The 9,885-nt window shown below is 35.0% G+C and overlaps 1 long non-coding RNA gene across 1 annotated transcript; it reads right to left on the bottom strand.

The window, feature by feature from the left end:
• Positions 1 to 1,161: 1,161 nt before the first annotated feature.
• On the bottom strand, positions 1,162 to 7,096 carry LOC140140311 (uncharacterized). The gene is made up of 4 exons (XR_011857249.1): positions 7,034 to 7,096; positions 5,366 to 5,383; positions 4,012 to 4,032; positions 1,162 to 1,202 (listed from the first exon to the last, which is right to left on the bottom strand). It is a non-coding gene; the product is annotated as an uncharacterized lncRNA (long non-coding RNA).
• Between the last annotated feature and the right edge of the window lie 2,789 nt (positions 7,097 to 9,885).

Genomic DNA, 9,885 nt, shown 5'->3' with positions numbered 1-9,885 from the left:
CCTGCAATCATCAAAAAATAACTTCTTTGTGTAGTCCCAAGTGGAAATTTTACTCCTGCGGTCTACGAACCATTTTCCAATGTTGCACTTGTATATGAAACTATTTGGAATAAGACATAAGGAACTCTCAAAATGTACATATTTTAAAGAAAATAAACCAAAGATTCATTTCATAGTCTGAGTGCCATTGCACATATATATTTTTATGTTATGGATAATGGCGCTATATAAATTTAATGATTGTACAGTATTGAACACTTATTCTATGTCAAGAGCTTCTCCAAGAATGTTGTTTTTTGACAGATGTTTACAAAAATATATTCAAGAATATTTTTGAGTTTGCTAGGTATTCAATGTCGATCAGTCACCCTAGTTGTGGGCATAACCTGACTACTGTATTGTTTGTATTAAATGCCCTGGGGTTGTATTTTTCCAAAATGGGGCATCTAGAAGTGCATTTTCAGTGAAAAAAGCTTAAAATTGGCTACAAAGTTTGGAAGAATCACTCACTTCAAGATTGCGGCGCCCACAGCATGGGCGTCAATCGAGGGGGCAGGATTGATGTGTCCCTCCACCTTTCAGCAAAATGGTAAATTTATTGTTCTTTTCAGTCACTTTTTGACAATTCAGGCTGATTGCCCCCTGGATTGGCATTAATGGCTCACGGAACCACTTGGAACATAATATTTTCGCAGTAAATACAACAAAATTAAATCAGTAAGTAATCATCAAACAAGAATCGGATAAAATTCTAATTATTTAATTAGGCAATAAACTGGATGGATGTTTAAGTTGAGTTATTATAGGTTTTGTCCATGCAATTTAGCGATGGTCACATGACTGATGCAAATTTTAAGCTCATTTACATGATATGGCATGTAAAATTTTGCATTTTTTTCAATTTGTCATTGAAAATGGGTAGGGGCGCTTATTGGAGGAGGAATGTTTAAAACAAACAATACGGTATGTGATCATGGGTATCCCAGTTGAAATCCATACACCCCCTTAATGATCCACACACGTGTGTATTTCAAATGGGGTTACCTGAATATGTGCCTCCATTTAAAATATACACCCCCTGTGTGGGAGATTAAGGTCATGTCTTCCATAGGGGGTGTATGGATTTCAACTGAATAGCCCAATAGAGTTGGCTACTTACGCTTTCTTCTTCCTTCCCTTTCTCCTCCTCTTCTTTGGCGTATCTAAAAAATAAAATCACACAAACAGGTTGTACATGATGCAACCGGTGATCCTTTTTTTAGACAACCCTTGCTATACAAGGATTAAATTATTACTTTTGCATCAAGATTTATTTTCACATACCATGCATGATTAAATGATTATTTGATGGAGGACAGGGCAACGATACATTAAAGGAACTTATGTAGGAGAGGAAAAGAATGCTTTTCACATCTACACAACTACTGCGAAAATAAAAACAGACTACAATATGTTTATTCATGCAGAGGTCTATATGTATAATAACTCAAAATCGCAACTTTAAGAACAAGCGCAACAGTTCAGAATTGGCAAGACATGAAAAATTACAAGTACAATATTTTAGCCATGTTATATTTTTTACATAGATTTTTACCTTTCTGAACAGTTATTGGTTTGTTTTACTCATGCTTTCAAATATCTACACATTCAGCCCTGAAAATATTTTTGCTGGCTTTTAATTTGCAGTTGTGAACTTAAGGGATTGGATACAGTGCCGCCGAGAGCCATTACGGGCCTGGGGGAAATGTGAACGCACGGGCCCCTATGATCAGTGATGACGGTGCAGGACTTCATAAGTGTGTGTGTGTGGGGGGGGGGTAACAGTGGCATACATTTCTGTGTAACATTGGGGAGAGAGGTTGGTGTAAAATCTTTGAACATATAATGTTGCAGCGGAGCGAAAGTAGCATGTTTAGCTGCCAAATATGAACATTGAAGGAGACAAATGCGCGCAAAATCGCACACAAATTTGCAATTTGAACGACATTTTGCTCACAGATTAAGTTTCTCTTAACAACTTCAACGCGAAGTGCAAAAAAATTGCCAATTTAAAGCAAATTTGAAGCTAAAATGATCCAAATATGAACCGGTGAATTGGACAAAATGCGCGCAAAACGCACAAAAATTTGTAAGTCGAATTAGCGCCTTTGCTCCCAGATTAGACTTATTGAAACAAACTCTGTGCAAAGCTCAATTAAAAGGTAAATGATCAAATAATAAAGTGAAAGGCATAATGTGAAAAATTTGCAATTTGTGTTCCCACGATTAAGCTGCACTCCCCTGACTTCTCGATGATTTCATTATATCGAGGATGATAATTTTGGCAAAAGCAAAGAGTTAATCCAAGTGAAATATTTATTAGAGTGTATCAGGCTATCTTGTATTTTTTATAAAATGCACGTCTCTTTTCTTTGTTTTTTACGGGCCCGTTACTTTTGTTTGCTTTTTATGGGCCATAAGAGAGCAAAGAAAACAGACCTTATACTTGACCCGTAAAGGCAAAGAAAATAGACCGTAGTGGGCCCGTAAAAGCAACGAAAAGATACCATAGGCCCGTGAAGGAAAGCAAAGAGACCTTAGTGAGTATGTAAAAAAGCTTAATAAGCAAAGAAAGAATACATTAATGGACCAATAAAAAGAAAAAAAAGAGACCTCGGAGGGCCTGTAAAAAGTGAAGAAGAGGTACCTTAAGCCTAAGAAAAGAGACCTTTGTCAGCCCGTATAGAAAAGCAAAGAAAATATGCCTTAATTGCAAGGTATCTTTTCTGAACCTTTTACGGGCCCCTGCGTTAGTAAAGTATCTTTTCTTCACTTTTTACAGGCCCGGGCCCTGGGGTAACGCCCCCGGTTACCCCCCCCCTGTCGGCGGCACTGCTTGGATAGCAATATGTTTGCACAGTATTTTTGTGGGATGTGATAGCACATCAAATTGAATAATGAATAATTTTGATTTCTTGAAATTTGTAATATAATACAAATTTTATGGCAAATTATTAAAAATTGATATTTTTCATATTTAACCATTCTAAAAGTAAACTGCTCCATATACACACTTAAAGTACATACATGTATCATTAGAAGTTTACTTTGAGGACTTTTAAATATCAAAAATATCAAAACTATCAATTTTTAATTGAATACATGAATCCAAAACCCACCCAAGTCCATGGGAAGTGATTTTGAGAAATAACCCGGTGTATTATTTTAATTCCTTCAGTTAAATTTACCTGGTCAATATGGTAAGTTTTACGTGCAAATGGGTGGGTTAAACTGTATTAGGTATGACGATTAGCATTTCAGGGACTTCGTGGGGTTCATTTTAAATTCTGGACTTGGGTGGTTTTTTGAATCATATACAAAGACAATAATGTTGGAATGAGATTACCACTAGTATTATAATACAAATTAAAGCACACAGTTATGTATAATGTTGATATGCATTCTGCCATGTAATAAAAATCACACACTTTCCTTGATTAAACCCATTCTTTTTTCAAAATTCACTCTCCAGCAATGAATGTGTTACAAGTGGACTTTTATACATACTGGATTTCAATCAATGTGTTACAAGACTCAAATCATGGACTTGGGTTGATTCTTTAATACATGCTATTTTTCACATGCTCAATAGACACAGAGTATGAATTTGAGTTGTTCTTTCATACATATGACAGGCCTATGTATAGCAACACTTTCCCATGCTTAACTCAATTTGGTCAAAGTATGGACTTGGGTGGCTTTTGTATTCATATATTCAATTATAAGCAATACAATTTCTATTATATTGCGAATTTCAAAAAATCTAAATTATTTGAAATCAGAAGGACATTGCTTGTATTCAGAATGCAATTTGGTGTCTGATGTGCTTTCAAGTCCCACCAAAAATACTGTGCAAACGTTGCTATCTGATTCCTTAACTGCGAAAAGCATAAAAATAGAAGCCCTGTGAAATCCCTGTATACAATACACTACATGGACATTGATGTCCAATTGTTGTTGGTGTATACATACCCTTTTTGACATCACTATGACCTGCCAAAAATAAACACAGAAACATAAAAAGAAAAAGAAAAAAAAAGTCATTAATTTGAAAATCACAAAGTTAATAATAAATTAATTTGATATAACAGCACTGATATATGTGATGTGATTAAACTAAATAAGTTTGATGTCAATCAATATAAAAAATTTCAGATTTCAATATCTGAACATTAATGCATGGATTTTTAGCAAAATATTGGCAAAAATTACATATTAATGAGCCTTTGCAGTCATTTTAGCTCATTAACTATATTGATTATTGATAAAAACAATAAGATACAAAGAAAATATATATTGATGTATTATGAAAACCGTGTCCGATTTGCTTCAAACAAAAGGCATATTGATCAGTGTACTTTACTCTACTCAATTAATCTGTTTAAAACATGCTCAAACCATTTCCTAATTTGTAGAAAATGCCTCCATTACCACCTTAATATTCAACACAATTTGAGACTGATCTTTATTCTTTGTGCTGTACCCCTAGGATTTGAGTTCTTTCTAAAGAGCTTTGGTGTTGTTTTTGTTTTCCTCATCTTGTTAGCAAAATGAGTAGCTTTTGCCTTCTAAATATGTCTTTGCACTTTATTTCTAATTATACAGTAACTGGAATACAGCTCAGGGTCTTTCTTATTTTTAAACATGTGCAAAAACTTGTCCCGAGCTCTTATGTCAGTAAGAATTTCACTGGACATCCAAGGCTCAGTTCAATGCTGGATATTGAACACATAAAAGGTGATCTGAGTTGAGTTACAATAGTTAGATATGAAGGTGCTTATATAATATGGTAGCCAAGTGTAGTTTAGGGCTATAGTTTATGCCTGGAGTTTATGTCATCTCGAGTTTGGTTATTACATCTGAGAGCTTTTCTGTAGTCCTGCCACAGGAGTGCTGACAAACTGCCTTGTGCATATGCTCTATAGCATTAGGTTATTAGCATGCACCCATTTAATGGATTTATACTGTTTTTTTAAATGCATCCTGCTTTCGGGTCCCACAAAAAATACAGTGCAAACGCTATCTGATTCCTTAATAAAAGTACATATCATTAGATTTTATAAAGTTGATGACTGTTAAATATCAAAAATATTAAAACTATCAATTTTTTAAAAATCCAAATTATTTGATATCAGAAGGACATTCCTCGTATTCAGAATGCAATTCGGTGTCTGGTGTGCTTTTGGGTCCCACAAAAAATACTGGGCAAATGTTGCTACATTGTATCTGATTCCTTAACTGCAAAAGCATAAAAATAGAAGCCCTGTGAAATCCCTGTATACAATACATGAACATTGATGTCAAATTGTTGTTGGTGTATACATACCCTTTGGTCCTCCTTGACCTGCCAAAAATAAACATAAAATAAAAAAGTCATTATTTTGAAAATTACACAGTTAATAATAAATTGCTAAAACCACACTGATATATGTGATGTAATTCAACTATTAAACTAAATGAGTTTGATGTCAATCAAAATAAAAAAATTCAGATTTCAATATCATTACACAAGCCATTCTAGAGCTTCATTTTGCTGAAAACCCCGTAATTAGACATACGGTTCCAGAGATATGGCTATTTGGGGTTGCTCAGAACAAACAAAAAATACAAAGGAGTTATATACCAGAATTTTTTTCAGGTGGGAATTAGGGGGGGGCAAAGTGACTTTCAGGGGGTGCAAAATCGACAAATTTATGTAAATTTGGGGTTATAGCTTCCTATGATCTAGCTGGCTCTGTAAATCCTCAAAAGTCCTTAGCAACAAACTCAGATGATTCAAATGACCATTCTTTAACAATTTCGGGAAAAGTTGTTTTAAAACATTTACTTTTCGTACATCGATGGGTCCAAATTTCTTGAAAAGTTGGTATTTGATGAGTCCACTTTCAAATCCTTAGGAGCACACCCCTATATATCCATACCAAACGTTGAATGGAACGGTTCATATTTAACCGAATGAAAATATTCTTTCCATTGAATGAATGAATTGAATGAATGAATGAATATATTGAATGATTGAATAAAAACATTTAATATTTGTTTGTTTTATATAACTCATATTATAATTCCTTTTCTTCCATTTAATATCATATAAATCACCAGGAAAAAAAATATATGAACGAGATCTGATTGCGTTCGCCTGCGACCGCGAGCATGCACAGCCAGCAGTGACAAATGAATCTGTGAGAACCGGAAGTGATCCCTTAATTACCTTTGACCCCATAAAAATATTACATAGTGCTTAGGATGTCATAAGGAATCATCCTGGTGAATTTTAGCTTTATCGGAACTTAAAAATGGATTGTGATTTTTTTTAAATTTATGATTGACCTTTTGACCCCCTTAATGACCTTTGACCTCAATGAAAATAAAACCATATGTACACCGACAAAAGGCATTGTTCTAATTTTAATTAAAAAATTCTACTGTTTAATTGTTGAGATAAAAATTCTTGAAGTTATTTAGCTAAAAACAGGAAGTGACCCTTTAATGACCTTTGACCCCCAAAATAAAAATACCACCCATACATCAGGTAACACTAATTCATGTATGATGGTTATATTACTCTGGTTTGTTTTTATTTTGAGATAAAAATTTTTAAAATTTTTGATAATTTTGGTTTTTGACCGAAGTAACCCCTTAATGACCTTTGACCCCAAAACTGTAGGCATACTAAAGACCCTGGCTAGTAGCGATGCATGTGTGCTAATGGTGACTCACTGCTATGTAATTTGTAAAGACAGTGATCATTGCCATGGTAGCTATGTGTGATTGCAATAGAAAGTTCACTATTGCAATATAGTCTTTTTCTAAAGACAGCAAAAATCATCAATACTATTAGATCAATCAAATGACAAGAATTTTTGAGTTATAAAATAATTTTGACCAAAAAATAAAAAAGGGGTTTTTTTTTAGAATTTTTTGAAAATTTGGAGGTAGGACTATACTCATGTCAGTACGGTATATTCACAACAAATATTAATTTATTTCTTACCTCGCTGAGGTGTGTCATCTTCACTTGGCACAGTATGACCTACTACTCCATCTTCATCAGGATTATAAACACCTAATTAAGCAGATAAACATTGATATTAATAAATTGATACAAAATTATTGATAAGTGATCCTAGGACTAGAGAAAAGTCAAATTCAAACTTCGACATCTAATTCGATTAAGACAGGATTTGCATAAATTAATTTGTGTTTTTGGTTTTTACTGGGTGTTTCCACTATGCGCCCGAGCCAAAATTTGACTTATGCACATTTGAGTTTCGGCACGTCCCGTCCAATAGCCTAAAAAAACATTTATCAACGCAATTTTCTTGTTTTCAGTCCACATTTTACCAAGAGTTTCTGTGGTTTCATCTAGTTGAAGTTGTTGGGAACCTTGCGAAGCCATTTCAATTTCAGGTCGATCAATTTAAAGCAAAATTAGCAAAAGCTATTTCCGGAAAAATCAAAAAAGATATGATCAGACACTTGCATGATTGTGCATGGATGTACACTCACTGCAGTATGCTGCGCATGTACGAAAATGCATAAGAACAGCGGAACCTCGCCAGGTCAGCGACACGCATGAAAAAGTCAAAATCAATTCAACTGACTGTTTAAACCAGGAAAAGTCTTAAAAACTTAATGAACCTCAGGAGCATTGTTGAACAACGACTTTAGAACTCGACTTCAGTCGTACTTGAACAAGGACTGTACCTGTTTAGACCTGAATTTGACTGAACTTCAAAAAATTCGTTGTTGAAGTACGACTTTTCCCTAGTATAAACGAGTATAAAGTGATATACCTGTATGTAGATAAACTTGAAGCATTTTGTTTTCATTTACCCACTATAATCAATGACTTTGTGTTAGTTTACTTTAAAGATACATCTGATCACCCAAACTCAAAACAGTTCTGCCACAGCACACACATACATAGACATATATATAAACATGTGCCCAATTTATTACGTGGCACAAATAATAACAACAATAATAGCAGCACGTAGTTGGACTCTTTGTCATTTTGACATTAGCTAAAAAGTTACCTTTCCAGAGTCTGTGCCGAGTAGCAGAGTAGCTTGTGACACCATCACGGCATCTTCATTCAACTCCTCTGGTTATATGAATGCCCCCATCACTTAAGAGTTGGTTTCACAAATCTATCCTGTTCAATTCAGCTGCTTTCATAACAATATTTGTTCTGCCCTAGGTGTTGAAACCATCTGTTTAACCACCTGAGCACTACCTGCCAATCTAACACTGCCTCTGATTGGTCAATTAGGGGATATCTTCACTTTAATCACCAATCAGAATGGAGCTTTACAAATAATTCACCCTATTTTTTTGCATGGTGAACCTATTCTAACAATGTTGCCGATTGGTCAAATTGATAATGAAAACTTCTTTTTGGCCAATTGGCAGGTAGTTCTCATGGGGTTAACCAGTGTTGCCAAAACTTTTCCATATCAAGGTGCAGTGAACTGGCTTGCCAGGCCACGGTGAAAGACACGAGTAGACAAATTTTTAAGACTCCAAACAATTAAAAATACTGGATATTTGGGAAGTTTTATCACCGAATATAAAATGTAAATCAACCAATTGAAAACAAAAGCACTTGAGTGATCACTGGTGTGTCCAGGATCCTTTCCTGCAGGGGGCTCAGAGGGGCTTTCAGAGTAATGCAGGGGGGCTTATTGGCTGAAATTGCTAAAATACGGCCAATTTTGAATGATTTTTAACAAAGTGCACGGGTTCAGCACCAAAAGCCCCCCCTGGACAAGCCACTGGTGATAGTGATAAAACCCACTTTCATTGCAGTTTCAGAGACTCAAAACTTTTATATTCAGCTAAATTGAAAGGAAAATACATAAAATTACTGCTGCGGCCTGATTGTAGCTGCATGGTTTTCTGAGTAATTGCTGAGTAGCCCAATTTGCCACCTAAGATGCAGCATTGGCATCACTGGTTTCAACACCTTTGTAATGGCCTTGTATGCAAACTTCGATTACAGTTATTGTTTTTCTCATAATCAATAGAATCGCTCAAAACAAAGCTGAACAAACGTTCAATCAATACAGGTAGTGTGAACACAGATCTATACGCCTTCGACATATTACTGTTAAAAACAAGAAGTGGTGGTGGGCGACTGTTTGCGCATGACACATTTTTGGAGGACGGTCTTGAGTCCTTTTTTCAAGGGCTGGTTTGGACTCGGTTTTGCAGGACTCAAACTCTGACTAATATTTAAATGGTGTAATTTTTAAATTAAAAAAAACAAACTCTCTCATGTTTCAATATTACACCCAGCAGGGTGGGCCACTAGTTATTGACCAGACATGTACAATGTATGTACGTATCATGAATAGGGTATCTAAAAGGACATTTTAAGAATAAGAGTATACCTTGTATAATAAATCACAGTGTTTTGGGTCCTTTGAGACAATGTAGCATGGGATAAAGAAGTAACAAAGTTGCTGTGATAGTTTTTAGGGTCAAGGAAATGACTCATTTACTTGCTTTAATGTCAATCCTTGTTTAGGGAATAAAATTGCACTTGTCATACTTGTTGAGGGGTGCATTTTCAGACCTCATAAATCCCAAGTTGTTTAGGGTACTTTTTGAGACTTCATGGTCATCCTTGTCAATGACCAGTGACCCCCTGGGATATTACATAGTTTACATGTAGATGAAACAATGAAAGTATATGACTTAAAGTTAAAATAAGCATCAACATTGTATAACATTCTTTTTCCTAACAGTACATCATCTGGATGATAAAGCCTCTACCAATCCTGACATATTTGATGCAAAATTTTCTAGAGGCAAATGGCACTTTGTTTATCTGAGCTGCTC

This window comes from Amphiura filiformis, chromosome 19 (assembly GCF_039555335.1).
Source record: "Amphiura filiformis chromosome 19, Afil_fr2py, whole genome shotgun sequence".
NCBI lineage: Eukaryota > Metazoa > Echinodermata > Ophiuroidea > Amphilepidida > Amphiuridae > Amphiura > Amphiura filiformis.
This window is presented reverse-complemented; position numbering and strand designations above follow the sequence as displayed.